Here is a 25,287-nt window from a genome sequence, read left to right as displayed (position 1 = left end):
TGCGAATTGAATATCGCGACGAGAGAGAGAGAGAAACCTGTTGTGCACACGCGAATATATATCCAGGCGTTCCGAGTAATATTGCTTATATTTTTTTTTAAAGGCGCGTACTCTTTCTCTTTTTGATTTTATTTTGGACGAGATACGTATTTTTTTCATCCCAACAGCGTTAAATCTTTCCAGAAAATCTACAATGTCGCCAGTCGAGGGAGTTTTTACCTTCCTCCACACGAATCAAATGCGCGTATCGGGTTGCAAAAAACATTTTAACTTTTAACCTCTTTGTTTATTATTCTAGCTGTTTGCTGATTTTAGAAGTGTATCACCCTCGCGCGTTACTCAGCTCGAATGGTTTTGTTTAAAGAAAAAGAAAAAAAAGACAAGCGAATGAGTAAGTTGCTGATCAGACGAAGCGTGACATTTTAACTTTTAGCCTCTCTGTTTATTATTTTAGCTGTTTGCTGATTTTAAAAGTGTAACACCCTCGCGCGTGGCTAACCTCGGTTGTTTCTTTAAACAGCAAAAGAAAGACAAGCGAAATGAGAAAGCTGCTCAACAGACAAAGCGTGCGTCTTGTTATTTCGGTGATTAATTTTCAATAGTCCGAGATTGCGCGAAGCAGAACGCAACAAAAATTTTAGCTTTCAACCCCTTTGTTTATTATTCTAGCTGTTCGCTGATTTTCAAAAGTGTATCGCCCTTGCGCGTGGCTCAACCCGTATGTTTTTGTTTAAAGAAAAAAAAGACAAGCGAATTAGTAAGTTGCTAATCAGACGAAGCGTGGGTCTTGTTATTTTGGTGGTTAATTACAATAGTCGGAGAGTGGAAACGGAAACTTTAATTTGCGCAGATTAGTCTGAAATCACTATTTCTTTCGCCGAAAATCGGTAGTTGCTCGAAAAGAAAGGCCTGTTTTTCGGCCTTCATTAATTTTTTCCGAGTTTATATAAATTTTTTTCTCCCATGGTGTACTTAATTAGCAGATTTTCCAAAAACATTTCCGTGAAATATTGGATGACCAAATTTTTCTCGCGACTTCCTCGATGTGATTGTTTCAACACGGGTGGACATTTATTTTCGAAGTCTTCAGTATTTTTCGATCACTCACTTAGTAGTCCATCCCGATGGTTAGTACGGTTAGGTGAGGGTAGAGCTCACCCCAAACTAAGCCACAGGCCTGTGAGTATCTTTCGACATACCTCTGCATGATTTTCTTGCATGAAATTACTAAACTTGCCTTTCTTTTCGTGAATATTGCCATTCAGGGTATGGGGCCAGTTCCTCTCCCCGGGCCCCTTCGCAATTCGAGGGTTTTATTTGGGGTGTGGGAAGGATTCACCAGGGATTTGAACCCAGGACCCTCACACCAGCAGCACAACAATTTTAGATTATGCTTATATTTTTATATTTAAAAGATCATTAGTTTTAGCCAATAAGGGGTCCTCTCATAATATGTTGAAGATATTCAAGTACAAAATATTTCCTCTGCTCCAACTTTCAATCACATTTTGACGGAAATAGTCCATGAAACTATTAATTCCTGGAAAGAATATAAATCAGGAACATAGGTACCATAAGTTTGGCTGTCTAAATTATTAACAGAAAAAACGTTTTCCAAAATATGAAAGTACCATCAAATGGCGACACAACCAATCTTTTGGTTTCAAATATTCTTGGTACCATTTGCTGTCGTTAATGAGTCGTCCGTGTTTCTATAATTAGTTGGTCTTCCAATCTGTATGCTTTTCTCGTAGGCTAAAAACTAAATAAGAGGTGGAAAGACTTGCGCGTTCCATAGGGCCGTAGAACTCCGCAGGCGGGTGTAATGAATATGGTGCCTTTTGGGTGAGGGGAATACATTTCTTATTAATATATTATAGTATTCTATCGATCAATTTGGGTTTTCATGGAGTAATTAAGAAGTATTCTGGCAGTCTCCTCTCCCTTCATGGACTTCCCTCAGGATAGAATTTTCCAGAACAAAAGCAAAAAAATCGCAACTCACTTCATAAAACCCCTGAGACTTAGCGATACACTACACAACTTAATTATTATTATCAAAGTATTCTACCGATTAAGGTAGGTTTCCATGGAGTAAAAAGCATTTTAGGAGCCTCTTATGTCTTCAAGCACTTCCCTCTTCGATGCACTGTATGGCCTACTCCCTTTCATTCTATCTGTAAGTCCTATTCTCTTCCTTCCTCTCCCTCGCTTACCTAACATTCTACCTTATAAGGGAAACATATAAATATCCGTGTAGCTTACTTGAAATCATTAATTGATCGCTGTCAAACGTTTGATAGGGACAGTTGTTGGCAGTGTCAGTTGTTGACAGTGATTGTCAACGATTGTCGGTTGAGAAGCTGATTTTGGTCCCTGCTGTCTTTAGACCATCCCCGCAAACCAATACAGTAATACTCGGATTGTTGTAAAACGTACAAGTACAATACGTGACGGCTTTTGGATTATTTCATCTTACAATTCATATTTCATTTGTTTTACTGATGTAGAGTGCACCGACGCAGCTAAGTGAAAGGCAGAGAAGACGAAGGAGACGGCGACGCGAAACCGTCGCTTCTCGGCTGCAATTCTCTCGTGGAGAGAATACCTTACTACTCCGTTGCATCGCATTTGTTTCGCCTTTGAGATGATGACAACTGACGGTCTGCGTCTCTGTATCTTTCGTTTCTCTTGTTGGCCTCGCTTGTCCGGCGATTTCAGGAAAAAAAGCAGCTTCAGAATTTCGTCTCTCCCAGAACTCCGTCTCGGGCGCTTCAATGAGCTGAATCGTAAAGCTTGGACTTTCGATCGATTGTATTGATGTTATGTACTGAGTTTGAATAGCGTCTCAACGCCATCGCTCTTCTCCCTCTTGGCAAATAAGGTGCGAGATACGATGGTAAAAATAATAAAAATACTTTGTTATATTCAACACTATTTCAAATGGTACGACCCGGGTATCTGCATATCATATTTTATTATTTTTAACATGAAACAATCTCACAAAGTAACACCGGAGACCGTGTCTTACAAGCGAGATAGGAGTTTAAAAAATCATAAAAAAACAAGAATGAGAATGTTCCTTCAGAACAACATCTATTTCTGCTACTTAGCGATATGCATTTTTAATATACCATTCTTTTAGTGTATACACTCTCACATTCGCACATGGACATGTTCTTGAAAAACATGCATTTGTCAGAAGTATATTAAATGCAGTACCTTAAATCGTATACAATGAGATGTGACAGAGATGTGTTTTGCATTTCAATTTCCGTTGTAGGAGCTTGACTTACGGAAGAAAGGGCATGGCCAAGTCGAAATTTAGGCAATGAAATCTTATCGTTTAGGTGTACATTTTAAGGATATACTACAATTTCAGGAAAGAAAAGTATCGTTGTGTGAGTGTTATGTTTTATACAAGTGAGGCCAAAAAAAGAATCGCAAGATACAGAGTCAGTAAAATAGTATTAATGAAATTAAGATGTGAAAAAGTGCAAGGCATCATGACTTCATACCTTACAATGGATTTTTACTATTAATCAGCCTCCACCATTCATTTTGTCAAAATATACATGTAAAGCAGTAAAGAAATTTCAGGATTTATGATTTCCTACCACCAAAAAGAAAAGTCTTTCACATTGGATGGATGGTTTGTTGATTTAAGTTTTGGATAAAATACACTTTGTACAAATACATGTTCGTTATTCATTCGAAAAACACTCAACTCACGAGCTGCGGGAAAAATCCCAAAAAATCTGCTTAGAATATATGCATGAATTTATAGCAGTAGAAAATTACATAACACAACTCTGAAAACCCTACAGCCTATATTAAAAAACCATTCAAAAAGTAACACAACTCTGCACCATCCAGCCACTTCTTCCTTCACATCCTTAGAAACACCGATGATGTAAAAGGTAAATGATGCATTTCCTTAATTCTGAACTTCGTCGCCGCATCTTAATGGTGACGGGGAAAGCCATTTTCCAACCAACCCTTTTCCCATCTGTGAGCCTTTCTCATCATCCAGCGTAATTGCGAACGCGGCTTATCGCGGAAGTCACGCCGCGTGCAAACACTTTTGTGTTTTGAGAGTCATTTTTCGCTTCAGTCAAGTGGTAAGAGTGTGTGTTACGAAATGTGATAAATTTCATTTGACGTTTCTACCCACTCATAAGCTTCATGCTTGCAAAGCTGTCCGCGGGTGGCTCTGCAAACGCTTTCGTCGCGAAGAGGTTTTTTTCATGAAAAGATTTTCGTCCACGTAGAACACGCGCGAGTCAAAATCTCATTTCTGATTTAATGAAAGCGACTATAATATTTAGGATATTATTTTTCCGTAGGTGGTATCTGTAAAGATAACGAATACGCAATATTATTTATGAGTAATTTTAAGTCCAGAAACTGACATGAAGAGTAGTCAAAGCAACTCTGCTCTATAAAAAACTCATCGTCATCATTGGTCAATAAAACCAACATTTGTTTGAGGCAAATCATCAATTCGCTCTCCTATCCGCTTAGTGATGGAAAAATCGATTTCGATTAAAATCAAGAATCGAGTTTTAATAGCCTATGATTGTAGATATCGATATCGAGGCATGATCATCGAATTTCGATCCAAACCGAGATTTCAACTCCTATCTATAACATGTCATTTGATCCCAGCAGCGTTTTTACTGGCATATAATAAGGTCATGCGTCCCTTTTGAAAGAATTTTCTCTAAGGCCAGTAAAATTGATGAGGAAGGCATAAATAGAAATTCTGCACTTAGCGGAAACAAATAAAACGCTTACGGATTTATTTTTTCAGGTGACTTGAAATGAAATTAAAGATAATTTTTTTCGGTACCAGTTCGTATTAGACATGAGTTCGTGACGTCATCAACTTGCGAGGGATAAGTTAATTTTTCGCGGCAAATTGCTCAAGAAGTAGGTTCCAGATGGAGAGATTGAATAATACGGTCTCTTTATTGCCCAAATCCTATCGCATTCTATTAAATTATTCAACCGATTGAAGTAGTTTTCAAAGAATTATTCTGGCAGACACCCCTCCCTTCATGTTCTTCCCTCTTCAAATCATAAAGAGGCCCACGCCCTTTCCTTCTATCTAAAAATCATTTAACTCTTCGTTCTTCTCCTCCGTTTACCTAACATTCTATCCTCTAACACCGTTTTCAACTATGTACTCCCACTAAATACTCCCTCCATTTATACCTTCAGTCTTCTTTGTATCTCATCTAGAAGCTGCCTCTCCTCACCAACCATGTACAGCACTTCGTCGTTCATCCTTCTCTGCTTCCACTTCACTTTCTCCATTATTCACCTCACCCACATTTCGAACGCCTCCAGTCTTCTCTCGTCCTCCTTACTAAGTGTACATCTTTCCGCACCCACATATTAATGTATTCAACCGATTAAGGTATGTTTCCATAGAGTACAGAAGAAGAAATCTAGCAGGCTCTTCTTCCTTCATGAAATTCACTCTTCAATTCATAATTAAGCCAACTCCCTTTAATCCTATCTAAAAATTCTATTCTTTACCCTTCTCTCCCTCGTTTACCCAGCATTCTACCCTCTACTGTTTTTCAACATACCATCCCCGCTAAATACTCGCTCCATCCATACCTTCTGCCTCCTTCGTATCTAATCTAAAAGCTGCCTCTCCTCACCAACCATGTACAGCACTTCGTCGTTCCTCCTCCTTTCCATCTACTTCACCTTCTCTTTTCTTCTCCAAACCATCCCCTCGAACGTCTCCTGTCTTCTCTCGTCCTCCTTTCTAAGTGGCCACGTTTCCGCACCGGTATATTATTATTAAAGTATTATACCGACTAAGGTAGATTTCCATGGAGTACCCAATAAGAATTCTGGCAGCCTCTCCTTCCTTCATGGACTTCCCTCTTCAATTCACAATAAGACCTACTCCCTTTCATTCTACCTGGGCAGGCGCGCACTAGCGCGACAACGACCACAGCCACGACCACGACAGATCTCTGTCACACACCTTCCGACCAGAGCACGACCACACCCACGATAGCAAAACACATTCACCGTCCACTTGCTCAGTCGGCATGGTCGGGTCGGAGTGAAGTCGGAGTCAGTGCGCATTGCGCGCCAATGTGTGCAATTTCTGGCTGCAACGACCGCTGAGTCGGGGACGACCGAATTCAAAAATTTTGGTCGGACGACTCGGGTCCGACCAACGAGTCGCACTTCGCCTAGTGCGCGTCGCTCCATTTGTTGCAATGCTAAAACTGGTCGTGTGCCGCAGGTCGTGGTCGTGGTCGCGCTAGTGCGAGCCGACCCTAACTCTGTTTTAATAAATGGGAATTGGCGTATCAGCACACAATCTTGGCCTTGAAGTTGGCAATACGACCTTGCCAATCACGGAAATATGAGTGCTTCCCGAATAGGGTCGTCTGAGTCCCTTAAATCATCGCTGGTAGCTCAGTCAAGGTCTCCGACTCACTGGAGCAGAGAATATGGATTCCTCTTTTGGGTTTCCGACCCTTCGCTTATATTTTTAGCGCGAGTTCCTTACCGGTCGGCGGAAGACGAGTTATATTATGCCTCGAAGGCTTTCGCGTCGCTTCCATTGAGTTCGCTAAAGGGGCTGCCGCCCCCCCCCCACCCCACTCCTCCAGTGCCCTCTGGCTGTTTTAAGGGTGAACTATTTTCGAGGGGATTACCCCGAGTCACGCGAAAGGTAGTCACGCTCATTGAAGGAGGTCTGTGCGAGAATCAAAGTATTTGTTACTTTCGTGAAAATTTCAAAAGATATTCATCAAACTGCACTAAACCGACTGACAGGCATAAAAATTAGGCATTTCGTGGTATATATAGTTTTCGGAAATTAAATTTTTAAATTGGCATTTTTACACAGATTTGAGAACAGGAAAATATTGATTATTGCTGCAGTGGGTGGGGAAAAATAGTGTCACTAAATAATAACCCTGGATGCATAAATAAAAAGTTTTTCTTGTTGCCTGATTCTCTGGTTAACTCGTGACTTCGATTGCTAACCTTTCCGGATATCGCGATGTATCCAAAGCAACAGGGCAAATTCGCGGCCAATCGGAGCGTTTGGCTCAAAGTTTCTGTCGTTTAAAAATCTAGCGGTTACGACCTAAACATCATTGATAATTTTGCTTCCTCCTGGTATCAGCTATCCAGGGTTAAAATTTTGTAACACAATTTTCTCCAACTTTTATGTGTCATTTAGAGAAAAAAGCGAAATAATGCGGGGATTGGGTTGGTGTGGTGGCTGAAGAGCTGGCTTCCCACCCCGTGGGCTCGGGTTCAAATCCCGGCGGTGGCAGAGAATTTTCAGAGACTGACCGATCCCTGCTTGAATGTTATGCGGAGGGCATTTCAAGGGAAACCCTGCGTTTACCTAACATTCTACCCTCTAACACCGTTTTCAACATCCCCACCTGCAACATCTCCCTCCCTCCATCCATACCTTCTTTCTCCTCCATATCTCATCTAAAAGCTGCCTCTCCTCACCCACCATGTCAAGAACTTCGTCATTCCTCTTCCTCTCCGTCCACTTCACCTTCTCCACCTTTTTCCATGGCCACATTTTCAAACGCCTCCAGTTTTCTCTCGTACTCAATTCCTAAGTTTCCGCACCTTAAGGCGCTAAACTCCAGGTCAGGCTGTTCACAATCTTTTTTCTTCAAACTCTTACATGATGAAACGATAGTTATAAAATAATTTAATTCGCCATATGCTGCGTACCCTAATTTGGCTTGTTTAAACTCTGCTGATGTCGTCTATGATAGGGCATCCATTAATTACGCCAGGCGTTGGGGGAAGGGTGGGGGGGGAAGGGTGGGGAGGGGGGGGAAGGGATCAAGCCGATTCTTCACCCATTCTCACGTGGAGGAGAAGGGGGTCCTGGCAAGTATCATGTAATTATTTTCCGCAATAAATGGTGTAAAATTTGCGAGAAAACTGGGTTGCATTGACTAATATTTAATAAAGATAATCATAAAAATTGTGTGCCTTAATAAATCCAACGCATTAAAGCATAGACCACAACGTATTTACACTGAAAATACGCGTTTTGAACAATCTCACATGGGAGTAGAGGGAGGGGGGTCAAGCCAAATTTCACGATTTTTTATGGCCTTCGGAATGGTGAACACATCCCTGAGCTAGTAGTGGTTCCGTTGAATGGGCCTTAGTTTGGCTGTAATTAATTAATTTTCATGCAGTACTTTTTACAAGCCGCCTATAGGTCCATAATATCGCACTGTTTAGCTATCGGGGTAGTGGTAGCGTGTAAGGCTACCACCCAGGGGACCAAGGTTCGGGGCTTCGTGATGGCTATATATTTTGTTGTCATCATTGTGATCATACGGCGTCAACTTTTTCATTAATTTTAATTGCGACAAACATTTTAAGAGGGGGGTCTAAAAATCGCCAAAATCATCTCAGGTAATTAGTAGACGCCCCTAATTGTTGTAAAACAACATTAGAGAAAATTATTTAGTCTTGAATGCGCTGTCGGAAACCTACCTCCAAAACCGATGCGCATTCCAAGAGGAGTTCTTTTTCTTCCCTTCCTTCGGCTTCTTCAACATCGGGGAACCCTTGAAGTGTGCGGGTGAGAAACAGGATGGGAGTTCCCTGAATAGGGGTGGGATACTTCTCCTTCAAAGCCATCTTCCAACTCCTCCTTCCCCTCCCCCTTCCCCATGCGCCTTTCGGCATTCACTTATTTCCGGTCGTGTTTTTCGGGGGCGTGAAACCTCATAGTGGTGGTTGTTAAATGAATGGAAAGGGAGGAAGAAGACAGGGTGAGAGAGGTCGCTGTTGCCATGAGCCTTGTTGATGCGCGCCGTGGAGATTTTTGGCCACGCCCACTCTGATGCGTGCTATATGGCTGGGAATCGATTGTGAACTGCTGAGATGATCGTAGAGGGACTGCTATGGGTAAGTATAGCCTAATCACAAGATCAGTTCATAACTTTTTATGAACTCGCTTTGTCGTTTGCCATCTTTCCGGGTCAAACCTTACAACTAAGTTTCAACCCACTTTCGGATTAACTATACACCGAAATTTTTCGGATAACTTAGGACCAGAATTTAGTGGTATCCCGAGGAATTGACTGCGTGAAAAGTTCTCGGGATCGCCACCGGGTCAGTAACTTAAATCACCAGTCATCTGATCGCCAGAGTGACTGCATATAAGCAGGGAAAGTTTCTCACTCGACCATCATAGCTCTGAGGACGATGGCCGAGTTGGACATGGATACGTCGGCAGTGATGCAGTTCCTGACCTGGTGGCGATCCCAAGAACTCTTCACGCAACTCAGAACCAGATGAAAATGTAATGCTAAAATTTTGAAGTATTTCTTTTTATCTCGATTATTATTCAGAGTTTAATATTATAGATGGAGGTTAAACCAAAATCCGATGGCAGCGCTGCGAGCATTTAAAGGAAGGAGAAAGATACAATTACAAATTTGTTTACAAATTGAGTGTCGTTGTGGAATATGCTCCCTAAGTTTTTCGTTGTCTATGAAGATAATAATATGGAGGCTCCTGGAAGCTCATGGGAAATTATTTATATTCTTTTTTGTTCGTTATAAATACTTTGTTTTTTGTAAAAAATAATTTTCATTTTGTATTATTTTCCATCCCTTCTAAGGGACAGCTCCATCGATCGCTCCTACGATGGCGGCAAAAATGACCATTTCACACGATCATTTTCCGCCGTGACTTGAGGGACGGAAATGCCATCCCTTTTTCAATCACTTTGAAGTCCCTTTCTCCCTCAGCGAATCAAAACTCACGGCCACTAACAGCGATTGTATCGCCACTATTAGCTTTTAATTGAATTACAGTCATGAATACAGTAAGTGACGCAGTAAGCGATGGAAAAAGGGACGAAGGGAATGATCGTGTGATTCAGAAAATGAAGGGTCGGGCTATCACTCTTTTGGTACCTGAAAATTGATCGCTTGAGGTATCATTCTTTGGGATGGAAAAAATGATCTCGCGTTTCAAGCTAAACTCTATAAATGAAGCGAACTCTAACTGGAACGGGATGAGCTTTTGGAGGTACTGCTATGGTTAGGTTAGGGGGGGAGTAGAGGTTATAGGATGAAGAAGAGGTGTAGGGTTCTCTGCGTGGACCAAAAGCGTCGTTCTCATTTTAAGCTCCTTAACACCATTTGACAATTGGATTGAGACTCCCTGCGTTGGAGAGGCGGCCGCCATTTAATCCTCGTTAAAAGACCTTTCAGAGTGTTTGGCGATCTGTGAACTCACCAGCTCCACTTCCATTCTCCCCTTCCACCTTTCAATTCCCGTCCCCGCTGCCACGGCAGGAATGACGAAAGGGAATTCGGAAAATTCTTCCCTCTTCAGGAGTTTCCTCAATTTCCCGGAAAAACTATTTTCTTTTTGCTCTCTCTCTCTCTCTCTCTCTCTCGCCATTATTCTCGTCTCTTCGTTCGCTCGTTTTCAAAACGAAAGCGTCGCGAAAAGTAATAGCCTCTCGGCCTGCTTGGTGTATGTCAGGGACAGGTGTTGCGAACATGTGGGCAGAATTTTCGCCTGCGTTTGGATGTATCCCGGGATCGAAAGCTTTTTTTCGCCGATGGGAAAGATATCTCGGACGAATGTCGGACCAATCGCCACCCCGATAATCTCACTCAACGACAACAATGCCATGAATGGTATCCTTAAGCCTGAATCACACGATCATTTTTTTCAATCACAGTAATCACTATCGCGATCACTTTTCCCGTCGCGAAAAGCGATCGCTCTAGTGATCATTTTTCTGAATCACACGGTCACTCCCGCCGTCGCTTTTCGCATCATTTCCTATATCACAGCTCGTTGTCATAGGACACGCATCACGAAAATATATAGCGTGTTTGTTTATTTATGTCGTTCCCACAATTGTCAAACGTTGCGCTGCAATCGCTCCATACGGGCATGCGTTCCGATTGGCTGATATGGGGTTTTAGTGACGGTTTTAGCGACGGTTATAGTGATCACTTTCGCGACGAAAAAAAATGATTGTGTGATTCAGGCTTTAGGTGTGATCGTCTGTTGTTAGCTGTTGTTGTATCCTCCGATGTCGAGGCATTTTGGGGTGATTGGTATCAATAAATAAAATAAAAATATTAATAGTGCGACTTCATTGGTGCAATCTGATTGTTGGCTTACTGCCTAAAATGTGCAGTGTGTAATTTGATATGTTTGTTTACGCATAAGTTAGAAGATAAATACATTCGTCTCTAGTCAGTCTCTTCGCAATACACTATTTTTTTCATTCTATGGCCTTGCAATTTCCATAAATTGAGTATTTTCTTTCAACTCAATGCTTCATTTTGATTCGGTGTCTTGGACTATTGGTCTTGAAGAATTTTAAATGCAAATTCATCAGGTTTTTTTTGTTATGAACTAAATTTGTGTATTCACAGTCTCTTCCAATCAATAAACCCAATCATTGGAAGAAAAGACCTGATGACGTTGTATATGTATACCGAAACGTTGGCAAGAATTTGTATTCAAAATTCTTGAAGACCCTATAGTCTAAGACACTGAATCAAAATTTCTATTGCCTTATGAGTTTATTCCAATGTCATGTATTTGTACACCTTAATCAATTTTTGTTGCTATGAATTGGATGTGTTAATTCACACAAGTAACTTCTAATCAGCAAAACCAATCATTGCAAAAGAAATATGTACCTGATGAAGGTGTATAAAAATGCCGAAACGTATGCAAGAATTTGTATTCAAAATTCTGCAGGACCTATGCTCCAAACTTTGATCTCAGTTTAACTAGCCATGCTGACGTGAATGATTACTGATTCGATGAGGAGAGAATATATTTTGTATTCTTGGTACAATTTTCTAGTTATTATGTTAGACCTGAACATTTTCCTTTGTCTATTTCATTCTGAACTCATTTTGTCTGAACATTTTCAAATGTCTAGAAATGCGCGGCTGGATTCCCGGGTGTCCGCATTCGGAATGCTATTTTAAGTATACGCTTGTATAGGTTTATATTTTGTTTTTTTCTTTTATTAAAAAAAAAATTAATTTACTGAGCCTTTCTGACGTTTTTTTTCTTTGTACCTTTATGAAATGCTTTTTCCTGAATTCTTGTGCACTTGTAAAATCTATCTTGGGCCAAAAAGGCCCACGATCCTCTATATTATTTAGATATAATGGTATAGTATTTATTGTAGTGTATAATGATATAGTATTATCTGATTTGTATAGATACCTTTTTCTCAGCTTATACGCAACCAAACTCTACAAATGAGGTACCAAAATGCACAGAATTTATCAGAGAGCATGCGACGGCATATCTTACTTCCTAAATATTGCTATTGTTTCCTAAAATTGGTTTTTAAAAATAAAAAAAATAATCGATTAAAAAAATCGATTCCGGCAAGATTTTCCTCATCCCAAGAATACAGTTATCGCCGTCGGATCCCACCATGCCTTTTAATTTGACTCGCAGACAATTTCCCATTAAGGTTTCCTATGCGATGACTATTAACAAGGCTCAGGGTCAGACTTTGCAAAGAGCTGGCTTATTCCTGCCTGACCCTGTATTCTCTCATGGCCAACTTTGTGTAGCATTCTCTAGGGTAAGATCTTTTAAAATTATTTTTGTAAATATTAAGGAAAACGCTAAACAAGTATTAACAGAGGATAGTGTAATTACTTCCAATGTTGTGTTTAAAGAGGTCCTCTGACCTCAATTTGTACATGAACATTCCAATTAAATTTTTACATAAGACCCTGCATTTTTTTCTACATTTTAAAATTAGAAACACGCCTATCCCTCTGTGGACCTGCATTGAAAAGAGCGGGGGAAGCCCGCTGAGAGTGGGCGCATCACGCTCGTAATAAATTAATTGAATGGCATTGAAGCAACATTGCTATTTCCTTATGAGTTCGTTCCAACGTCATCAGCAATGGTCGTCGTAGGTGGTCTTTTGGTCGCAGTATCAACCTATCTCAATTTCCTCCTCCTCCATTGACTCTCGAAGTCATTTACGTAACTGAGGAAGAGAGAGCTTGTTTATCTGCTTCCGCTACATCCTCTCATACCTCTTTCCTCCTGCTGTTTTTCGCGATCCGTTGCCATGCACGCCTATAATATCGCCTGGATTATCGAAGCCACCGCGAAGCTCAAATCGAAAGAGCACCTCAGTTACGACGAGATTTAATGAAAAAGGGAGAATTTACGGTGCGGAACCCTTCTGGTGTGGCCATTATCGTTACAGGCCTGAATGAGCCTCTTGGAAGTGGTAACCATGGAGCTGCTTTGCTCCTTCAAGGCCGCATTGTCGTCAGATATGCCCGAGCCACGTTAATGGTTTTGCTCGTAAAACTTGAGAAGTAGAGGGGGTAAGGTATGCAAACTGGATATGTGGGACGCTCCCTGGCGTCATTACCTCTCCATGTTCATTACCCATGTCTTTCTAATGCACTCGCCGTTTTTAACTATTTGATGATCCGTAAATTTAAAATTTCCCATCTGTTCGCGCCTCGAGGTACTTTGGTTATTTAGACTTGACTATAATCTCTAGCAGTCGTCTTATCTTCTTTCCTCCCACCAAGTGCGTTTGAATTGATGGATAAGTGTTCAGATCGAAACTATCATCCCAATGCTTGATTCCGTGTACTTAAATGAACTAGTTCAGCCGTATTGCCAATTTAAAAACTCCACTATTACATTCTTAAGTAATGTCCTATTTGCCACCTCTGAAACTTCACCATTCTACCTCCATGTTCATTACCTATGTCTTTTTTATGCACTCGCTGTTTTTAACTTTGTGATGATTCGTTAATTTAAAATTTCCCATCCGTTCGCGCCTTGAGGTACTCAGGTTATTTAGACTTGACTATAATCTCAAGCAGTCGTCTTATCTTCTTTCCTCCCACCAAGAGCGTTTGAATTGATGGAAAAGTGTTCAAATCGAAACTTGTGTTCCAATTCTTGATTCCATGTACGTAAATGAACTAATTCAGCCGTGTCGCCAATTAAGAAACTTCACTGCTAACTTCACTAACTTCACTATAATCTCTAGCAGCCGTCTATCCTCTATGCTCCCACCAAGTGCGTTCGAATTGATGGATAAGTGTTCATATCGAAACTATTATCCCAATTCTTGATTTCATGTACTTAAATGAACTAGTTAAGCCGTATTGCCTATTTAAAAACTTCACAATTACATTTTCAGGTTATGTCCTATTTGCCACCTCTGAAACTTCGCCATTCTCTCTCCATGTTCGTTACCTATGTTCTTTTAATGCACTCGCCGTTTTAACTTTTTTATGATCCATTCATTTAAAATTTCCCATCTGCTCGCTCCTCTGAGCACTCAGGTTATTTAGACTTGACGATAGTGGGTGCTTTCCATTCATGCGACTCACGCGTCGACTAGTGCCGACGCAAGGAAACTGGTTGTAACTCTTAGACTCAGCAGTGGCGGGCGGCGGGTGCGCGCGGCCCCCCTTTGCGGGGCTGCCTTCACTGCCGAACATTGCAGAACCACAACTGTAACTTTTTTTATGGAAAATCATTATCTTACGCGCCGCTAGGCGCGTTCAAAGCCGTACCGGTAAACCATGTTCACCACAACCAGCCAGATTACAATAGAATAATTTTTTGCGCATTTGTTTGTGTTGTTTGAGTTCGTGAGTGTTTGCGTTAACAGAAGCTTACATACTAAACAGTTGGATTAATTAAAAGTAAAAGAATTTTTATGCATAGATAAAGTGCACATTTATTTATTATTGTTATTATTTTCTCTTTTTTTTGGACTTTGTTTTATTTATCTTTTTTTAATATTTTTAAACATTTTATTATTATTTTTTTAAGTTCTTTTCTTTTTTAAACTTAATATCTTTTTTTTTGTTTTGTCTCTTTTGATTAAATAGTTATTAGTTAATATATATTTTCTTTTTGTTTGCAGTCCAGTAACGTATCATTTGACACAAGTTTATTTGAATAATAACCAATACATTAAATCTAGAAGAAAGAAAGACATAGGATAGACTCATAGAAGAGTAATTTATATCATAAGATGGAAATTTATTGTATATGTATATAATCAGTTTGAATAAAACTTTCTAAAACTTCGCTTGTAACTTGATTACTTTTCATTACGAAAATAATATAGGTATCGCTCAAAATATCTTCTGCGTCCCCTTGAGTGTTTTCTGTATCCGCTACTGAGTCGACTTGTGTTAATGAATGGAAAGCAACTATTCTCTAGCCGTTGCCTATCGTATTTTCTCCGACCAAGTTGGTATGCCATATCCATTGTGAAAAATTAGCCATGTGTGAGGTAAGTGTTTGAGTTCTAACGGGTGACAATGATATCATCAAGTAATTTCCCTCCCCCAGTGACAAAACTAATAAACAATTTTCTCCGGCGGAAGTGTGCATAATTATCTTTTAAGTAGTTGCAGAAATCACGAGAAACTAAAAAAGGAATCTTTCAACCCAATTACCATCGCCTATTGTTGCATACGGTTTTAATATTGCATTTACATTTTTAGTATGATTTGCGCTTGAAATAATGGAAAAGTGTTCACATTGAAACTAGTGTCTCAAATCTTGAATCCGTGGCTCCGTGTACATAATAGACTCATTCAGTCGTATTTGCCGATTTTGAAACTTCATGACAACATTCTTAAGTAGTGTCCTAATTGCCACTTATGAAACTTCGCTAGCTTCGTACGCTATATCTTCATCATTGTATGACATAATTTTGATTTAGCCTTATAAATTTATTCGTTTAAGTTGTCCGACACCGCGTTCCATAATTCTTCTCGCTCTGAAATAGAGTCTTCTCTATCAATGGCCTCACTATGCACCAGTAGGAATATTTATGATCTTTCTTTGATTTACAATGCCTTAAATGGTAAGTACAGATCCTATGAATTACTCCCATTCTTTCCAGTTCACATTCCCACCCGCGCCTTTCGTTATAACCACCTACTACACCTAAATCCCATCCTAAATTCTAATCTTAACCTAAATTCCATCTTTTTCTCTCTCAGAGATCATATTTTTACAGACTTCCTACCTTGTTCAACACTATTTCGTCTACCTAACCTTCCCTGGGTCTCTCCACGCCCTTCGGATCATATAAAAGGCAGCTTCGAAATGCCATCTCCTCCCGAATCATTATGTTTTATTCTTTTCTTAAGTTTTTTTTGTGGTTAATATTTGTTAAAGCTGCATATTATAAATTTTTATTCAATTTACAGGCCATATTGACTGTTTTGTATGATTAAATAAATACATAGATGCATGAATTATTCCTCTACAATTCACCTAAATCAGTTTCAGAATAACTTCATAAAGGATATTATAGAAAGAAAAATTCTTGGCAAAAGACAGAGGATGACCTAGAACTTGATCATAGAAGTATTTGCAATGGAAATGGGATCTACATAATACCCTGCGAACCACCTCTTGGATGTTTGGCACGGAGATACAACTCTAACATTTCTATGAAGAGAAAGGCTGAAGGTAGACGTTGTTGGAAATTACGGCTGCAGGAAGCTTTGGAATCGAAAAGTCATCGAAATACTCTAATTTTTTCATCTTGAAGTAATTTTCTATAGATAAGGCATGAATATTGACTATCTTGACCGTATAATTTCTGTAATTTCTTGACTGTATCATCCTCTTTGAATTATGGACAGAATTTATAAATTATTCTTCTGCAATGCGCCTAAGTATCTTCGTTTCTTTCTTTTTCAATTTCAATTCCATGACAGCCACAAGCTTTTAAACAAAACATAACCTATCAAAAATGTTATAATATTGTTACAGGATATTTTCTCTAGCCGTTATGCATTTTTCCGTCGTTGCCAAAATGAACTTAGAATATTTGATTCTCGCTATTCGGAATAACCTTTAGCCACTTAGTTGGAACCGGTAAAGAAGGATGTGGAGGAGAATAAATACGTAGGTGTAAAAATATTAGCTGATAGAAGAATTGATTGGAGAGCTGCGTCAAACTAATCCTCGGATTGTTAACAAGTGATGAGTGATACACCCCGGAAGGCTTGTTTGGGTACGTGAGGTTAGAGCTCACCCTGGACCAAGCCACATTAATGTGAATTTATATAATCGGGTAAGGGGCCAGTTCTTTCCCATTGGCCCCCTTGCACTTTCTTGTTTTGTGGGTATTCTAAGGCCTTTGGCTTTCAACCTTTGGCTTTGGTCTGTAGCTCAACGCCCAACCTCCTCATCAACCAAGCCCCCATATAGGGTGGTACACAATACTTTGGTGGAAAAGGGATACAAGTGAGTCCCTTATAAGTCGGCATATATCATTAAAATTAGAGGGTAAAATGCAGCCCGACTGGGACTCGAACCCCACAGCTCATCACTCACCAGCAGAAGAAATGGACAAGGACACAAGAATGACAGTAAAGATACACACTCACAGGATAGCTGGAAAGAGACAAGAACATGCGTTTCAGGGCACGCTGAGCCCAAGTAAAGTAAGCCAATACGGCCCTTATACTCCTTTTTTCATACATACGACGCCAGTGCAAATATTCATGACTATGAATTCATATAATATATAATTATAAGGGGCTCACTTGTATCCCTTTGCCACAACAATATCGTGTACCCTACTAACCATTACCTGCACTTAAATCCCTCGGATTTTTGTGTCCTCATTTGCACGAGGAAAACTTTTATCTTTTCAATATCTGTCGGAGTATATGCTATCAACAAATTTGGCGAGCAAGTCCAGTGGCTTGGTCTAGGATGTTGAAGTCGATTCTCACTTTATTTGACTCACCACACTGCGTAGAGCTGGACGTATGATGTTGACGGCTCTATTAAGTTGACCCCTTTCAATCAGTGCATGTCGGCTCACTTCCTCAGCCTCACTCACGCTGTAGTATCGCTAATCTCTTTTCCTGTTGCAGGTTCATGGGAGGTCATACGCTGACGGCCTCTGGTCAGTCGCTCCTGCATCCAGTACTCAGAACGGTAAGTGAAAAAGCTTTTTCTTCCCAATCTTATTCGAAAGGGATTCTTTTGAAATTGTACCTCTGTAACATACATATCGATGGCTAAGTTCTAACAACACTTATCTCAAATTCGGCCGGTTTGAGACAGGTATCTTAAACGAAGCGTAATATCATTAAAAGAATAAAATACAAGCAAAAAACAACTTTTTGTTTCCAAATGAATGCTTAATTTTCAATTTTATGAACTTTTGGTTTTTAATTTCAGTGTGCAAGTAACAAATATTAATTTTTTTGCTCTCCTGAAAATCTGCTATTTTTGAGATACGTGTCGTTAGAACTTATCCATCTTTATATACATTTTATGATAATTACTTAAAGAACCAAGGTCGATGTAGTGGAACTCTTCAATCCTGGGTAACACAATGGTTTTCAATATTCCACTTTAATAAAACAATTTAATGACCACTAGTTTCGTCATCAAATTATACCTTTCACGGTGTGATTGATGACGAAATTATAATATCTTTCACGGAACAATTTGATGACGTCATGAGCTCACGACGAGCGGTTCACCGCTTCTCAGCTACTCCTCGGCCTTACGCATGGACCTCAAGTGGTTTACTATTGTGTAATTTCTTTTCGGGAAAAAAATTTTCGCTCAACGTTTCTCTCCTCTTACTGGGAGCCTTATCTAGAGAATGAGAGCAATGCTCTCGTCTTAATCTTATATACTATTGTTAAATGTATTGTTAGTTTACTGTTATTTACCTTCTTGTGAGCGATAACTTCCCTCTGTGAAAATTTCTCTCTAATCGAGTCAATGCACCAGAACTGTAACCAACTCATGAAAAGGGTGCGGTTACTTACGAGTTTTCTTCGTCTGAGATTATAGATAGGACTACTAATTGAAGTGCGCTCACTTTTTTATCGAAGCGTATCTTCTTCTTCCGTTTACCTAATTATTTTAATGAACTACGACCGCAGAGGTGAGTAAACGACCACATTTAAGAGACAAGTTAAAATATGGGGGCTAGGGTCAGTCCAGGCGATTAGAAAATGTTCCAAGTAAACCCACCGTATTGGGTAGATAACTTTCATCGTTGTATTTTAACAATATCTCTAAGCGCGTTAATGAACCAGAACTAATGACGTCACCGACTCATGGAAGGAGGGCGCAACTTTCGAGTTTTTTTGTCTAAAAATTACCGAGAGAACTGGTTATTTGGGGTTATTATTTTTTTTCGTAATTTATCTTCTACACCTTGTCCTTCCATTGACCGAATTCTTATAATGAATTACGACTGTTGGTCTGAGTAAACGACTGCATTGAAGAGATAACTTCAGTGTGGGATCTAGGGTCAGTCGGGGCGATTCAAAATGCTCCATGTAAACCTACCTTATCTGGTTGGTTTCTTTCATGGGTTTATTTTTAGCAATATCTCTTAACGAATTTATGAACCAAAACTGTAATGACGTCAAAAACTTATGAAAAGAGGGCGGCAGCTTTCGAATATGTTTTTTATTCTGAAATTCTTGAGAGACCTACTAATTGAGAACCTCTAACGATCATTTTTTCGTCTTAACTCTTTTGTATTTCCATTTCCCGACCTTATTTAGTAGATAACTTTCATCGCTGCATTTTAACAATATCTTTAAGCGAGTTATTGACCATGACTAATGACGTCACCAACTCGTGGAAGAAGGGCGGCAGCTTTCGAGTTTTTTTGTCTAAAAATTATCGAGAGAACTGTTAATTTTGGGCGATTATTTTTTCGTCGTAACTTATCTTTTACATATTTTCCTTCCATTAACCGAATCCTTTCAATAAATTTCTACTGCGGGTCTGATTAAACGACCACATCGAAGAGAGTTCAATGTGGGGTCACGAATCAGTCGGGGCCATTCGTAAATGTTCCAAGTAAACCTACCTTATCTGATTGATTGCTTTCATGGTTCTATTTTAACAATATAAGTCTATTCCACCACATGGAAACCGAAGGAATAATATTCCAAATTTAACACAGCTCTATTTCCCAAGCAAAAATACTTGCCATTATCTAATACGTCCACATGATTGATCGTCGGTCAGAACGATTAGTATTTATATCCTCGAACCTCTTGCATGATAGGCTGTTTTAATGGCGGTAAGTCGTGCATAGCCACGGATCCAAGCACGCGTCTCTTTTCCTGCTATTTTTAGCGAGTAAATTCAATAAAAGAGGGGAGGGATGACAGAAAATAGCGAAGTGAGTGATGACCGTGAGCCAATATAAGCCCGTTGCCCGCCCCGCTCCTTCATTTGTTTCTCTGAGGTTCGATGCAACGACCGTTGGCATGGTGACCTCGGAAGATCCAGCCGTCGGTTGCCCCCTGGGTCTTGGGCGGATCGCTTAACTCGCACGCTTGCCCGCTATAACTGATCTCACTGAATGACATCGCCGAAGGCACGAATTTTCTTGATGTACCAGTGAGCCTAGGCTCACCGCAACCAGTCAGTTTACAATACTTCATTAAAAAAATTGCGCATGTGTACATTTGTTGGTGTAAAATGTTGTTTGAGAGAGAGAGATAGAAACTTAAATTTAAAATGTATTACGAAGTGCAGAGAGCAATTCTATTGAATACAATAAGAATCCAAAACATTGTAAAATTGACAATTTTTTTATTATTTTTTTCGTTTAATCGAATTATTCTATTTTTTGTGTTACCATTATGGTAACTTTCTTTATTTTTTGATAATGTTTTCTTCAACTGTATGAGCATTTGCAGAGAAAATTTCAACAATTTGTATTAAGTATTACTTTTTCTTTTTTTCTTTTTTAATACAAGTTGAATTAAACCATACTGAACAATAACCTATGATTAGAAGGAGTTAAAGGTATAGAATAGACCCGTAGAGGAGTAACTTGTTGAGGCAGTGTATATATAGTTGGTATACATGGATCGTAATCCCAAATATATGTAAGTATTGTACTATTATTAGTGCCCTTCAGCCTGGGCTTAAAGTTACCTACCAAATGGGAAATAAATAACCTCTTTGGTTCTCTCTTTTTATTTCTCTCGGCTCCTCCCTCCCGATCGGATCCGAAAATAATCCCGAAGCAGTGGGAGGATCGATGGCCAAAGATTTCTTGCCGATAAGAGCTTGTTTATTGGGAGCCCGAAACCATAGCGATCTCTTCACCATCGTTTCGGGAGTGGCTTGTGGAAGGGGAAGTCTTCTGGATTTAAACGTCGCAACAATCGGGAAACCTTTCAGCGCGTGCGCAAACATTTTCATTCTAACTCGTCTATTGTTCTTATCCCCATTCATTCCTCGCTCCTTCTACTTTGTCGATATAATGGCGAATCAGATAAGTGTCCCTCGTCTAGAATTTTAACCGTGTTGGTAAAATATCGTAGAGAGAATGGCTACGATGGGACATGAGAATGACCTAAGAAGAATTATTTATAGAGGCCGGGGTAAACGGTACATTAGAATTTACAAGTTTCTGTAAATTTGTGTGAATGGTTTCCTGTACAAAGTCTTGTACATTAACGTGAACAAGATCCTCCAAACCTGGTACATTGTTTCTGACAAGTTTTCTCACATTTTTAAATGCGCATTGCTTTCGTTTGTTTTTCCTCCCTACTTAAACCTCGGGCGCGTTATATTAACTAATTTAAACGCAGGAAAGCTGGAAAGAATTATAGGAAACAGACGAAAGCTGCAAGGATTTCCCTTTTCACTTCCATCTGGTGGTAGGAAATGGAAACGACATATTAAGTTGTCATCTTGCTTTTGTTGGTGGTTTCCTTAATTTCGTTCGCTCGAATTGTATTTTTTTAAACTCCTCCTTACCTTGGATTTTTCTCTACCAGTTGGACCTTCGCTTCGTTTGTCATTTACCTGTCCCTATTTTATCCCTGTACCTCATTGCACTACCATTGCATATGTTTTCACGTAGTCTTTTCCCATCGTAAGTATTATTTCCGTTTAATTTACTAGTCACGAAGAAGGATAAATATTAGGATTTTGATACAATCTATTTATAAGAATTTGCTTTGCCGCTTCCATTCTATGTTTTAATCAATTTTGTATCTGAAGATACTTGTCTGCGACGTCATCCCCGTCAGATTGTCTCACAAATTATAGCAGTGAATTTATCAAACAATACCCTTTATGCAAGGATATTTATATTAGGATTTATATAAGGATTTACACATGTTCCCAAATGTGAATCTGATGGATTATCTGGTGAGCCTGATTCTCTGACTAAGATGATAGCATATGTTTTCACATAGCTGATTTCAATTTTTAATTTTTCGTTAAATTTAATGGCCACGAAGAATTATTATCAATGCATAATGATAAATATATCAAGATTTTGGTAAAATATATTTACAAGCATTTACTTAGTAGTTTTCATTTTTTGTTTTAGTTATTTTTTTATCTAAAGATCCTTGCCATCGACGTCATCTCCATCGGATTGTCCCACTTTTAGCGGCGAATTGATCAAACACTACCTTTTAGGCGAGGAAATTTAAGCCAAATTATTTTTCCCCTCGAAGGAGGCAACTTTTTTCAGGTTCGAAATTTGTCCGTGATTAAGTGAATGGAACCATTTAAAGTCCAATATAACTTGACAGAAAAGGAAATTCCTTCTCCAGACGGCACTATAACAAATTAGAGTGAAGGAAAATTAAAACCATCGCGATTCGAATCGCAGAGTAATAAAATTGAAGATGCGCATAATTTACTCTGCTCCAGAGAGAAAAAAAATGTTGTGGAATCTTGGCATATTAGAAGAAAAGTGGACCAATCAAAATATTTTTAGTTGGGCCAGTTTTCGGAACCTCGGGTTTGAAGGTCGCCGAAGTGTGCATAAAGTTGTTCCAAATGAAGACAGTTGAGTGACGTTTTTTTTCTAGTTTAAAAGTGTTCCCACAAAATATTCTCAAGTGATGCATATTAACACAATATTTTAATGTATGATTTACTACATTTGGGAATTTCATCAGTCACTGATATTTTCTGCATATGTCAAATGCTTATTGGAAACCTCTATTGTACCGAGAATCAAAATCGGGAAAATGACGACCAAATTATGTAATATGAAAATTAGTCTACCAAGCGCCGAAGCTGAATCTGCCAAAAATAACACCGTGAATATCCCATAATACACAGTAATACGATGTATACTCCTTATTTATCCTTATTTTTCCTTAGTTCTTGATTTTCGGAAGTCAATTTTTGTTCGTTAGACAACAATTGCAGAGTACGTTACCTATATACAGGGTGCTCCATTTATCTTGTCCACCCGAAATAACTTTTTGTTCAGATGCAAATTCAAAAATGTGTCAAGGTAATGTTCATTATCCGTCACGGGGACATTAATCAGCATGATTGCCTTCCTTGTAGCTTTGTTATATAAAAAGATATGAACAGCGGTATGTCTTTTTTAAATGGCATCCTATATTTTTTATTCGGCAATTCATTTCCTCTCCTAAAGACTTATTCAAAAATGTAGCACAGTGGACCATTAACATAAACAGAACGTTATGAAAACATAAGAAACTCGTCCACTCACTGGAGTTAGCAGTAAACAAATGACAAGTAAGTCAAAACATAACACAAAGTCACTTTGAGCCCGGGACCACAACCGCGTCCACGTCTAGGGTGCCATTTAAAAAAGACATACCGGTGGTCATTTCTTTGTAAATAACAAAGCTACAAGGAAGGCAATCATGCTTATTAATGTTCCCCTGACGGCTAATGAACATTTGCTTGACACATTTTTGAATTTGCATCTGGACAAAAAGTTATTTCGGGTAGTCAAGATAAATGGGACTCCCTGTATATGCCAGAATATGCCTATTGCATAGTAGAACTCAGCACTTTAGAATGAGTGAGCACATTCTACTCTAGGATGAGCTAACGGTCGAAACGCGTCGTGCATTATTAAATAAATTTGTGAAAAAATTGTCATCTCTCTCGTTCATTAAATCCCTATGATATCTCGTTAATTGTTTGTTTAGACCAGCGTAGTCACGGTGGAACATCCTTAAAAGAGTTGTGAACGACGATGCTTTCGGAGGATTGTTAGACCGCGTCGGGACGTCTTCACGAGGGGCAATTATAGTATATTGGGAGCGTGGACCCGGCGTCCTTGGGATGCTTTTACTTCCATTACGTGCGTACATGTGGCATAAATTCGTTAGGTCGGACATCGGAAGTGGGTGGGGATTATCCCTCCCCCTCTCCTCCCCATTTCTCTCCCCCCCCCCCGCCCCTACCCACTTTCATCCTCCGCTAGCAATCAGCCGAAGTAATTGCACGTAATTTAGTCACCGCAACGCCTCGTCTCGGAGATTTTTTTAGCCAGACTCTCTCTCTTCCGATGCGCACCTGGCGTAGAGAATCCCTTCTCTGGTTTTCGCCCTGAAAATCATTAACAGCCTGTTAAAAATACTCGCTAAGGAGGTATTTTGGAAGGTATAATTGAAGAATTGCAAAGTTGGAAAGTTTTTGGACCCACAAGAGAAAATGGAGCCTGGAGAATAAAACAAAACAGGGAAATCAGGGACCTGCTCAACTCGCTAGACGTATTAGCTGAAGCTTAGAGCCTCAGATTGCGATGGGCAGGGCACATAATGCGAAGAGAGTAAAAGGCCCTAGTACAACAAGTCTGGACGAAAAATCCTGTTGGAAGTTGACCTCCAGGAAGACCGAAAAAGAGATTGAAGGATGAGGTGTTGATTTATATGGGGAAAATGGGAGTCAGCGAAGAGGGTTCCGAAGATAGGGAGAATTGGAGGCAAACAGTTGGCGAGATTAAATACCATTCAGGGTATAAATGGCCATGGGAGTAGGAGTATACTCTATAGAGCTTCCTGAGATTGCCACCAGAGCGCGTATCAATAGGTTTAGATCTCGCACCCAAACCAGCAGAATGCACCAACCATAAGTCTGGTTCTCCCATCCAAAGGACGTTGACTAGATTTGTTTGGTGTGACACTCTTTGGCTTTGGTTCTCACATCCAAATAATTAGTTCTGACGTCGTATCATTCTTGATAGCGCATTCAAACCTCCCCGCCCAAAAGGGCTTAGAGTGTAGCATCTAAACCTGTTCTCTCAGTGTAAGTGTAATTGAAGAGTTGGAGACTACAGGTCTTGCAATTCTCTCGTTTGCTTTTCGGGTTAGCTGCGTCGAAGTTGATTTCAGATGACGTTTAGTGGCCTATGCTTGCCACATCTTCAGATCTGGTCTCTATACATACCATCCTGGGATGCCACCTTGAGGACGG

At 39.7% G+C, this 25,287-nt stretch overlaps 1 protein-coding gene across 2 annotated transcripts in view; it reads left to right on the top strand.

Moving 5' to 3' along the window:
- The first annotated feature begins 17,954 nt into the window (after positions 1–17,954).
- The window catches only part of LOC124160864 (extracellular sulfatase SULF-1 homolog), a 197,937-nt gene continuing 190,604 nt past the window's right edge, over positions 17,955–25,287 (top strand). For both annotated transcript variants that reach the window (XM_046536969.1, XM_046536971.1), the window contains exon 1: positions 17,955–18,018. The gene's annotated coding sequence lies outside the window, so the exon portion shown is untranslated. The remainder of the gene's footprint in view (positions 18,019–25,287) is intronic.

This window comes from Ischnura elegans, chromosome 6 (assembly GCF_921293095.1).
Source record: "Ischnura elegans chromosome 6, ioIscEleg1.1, whole genome shotgun sequence".
In the NCBI taxonomy this organism is placed as follows: Eukaryota; Metazoa; Arthropoda; class Insecta; order Odonata; family Coenagrionidae; genus Ischnura; species Ischnura elegans.
Note: the sequence above shows the minus strand (reverse complement) of the source record. Positions and strands in the feature narration are given on the sequence as shown.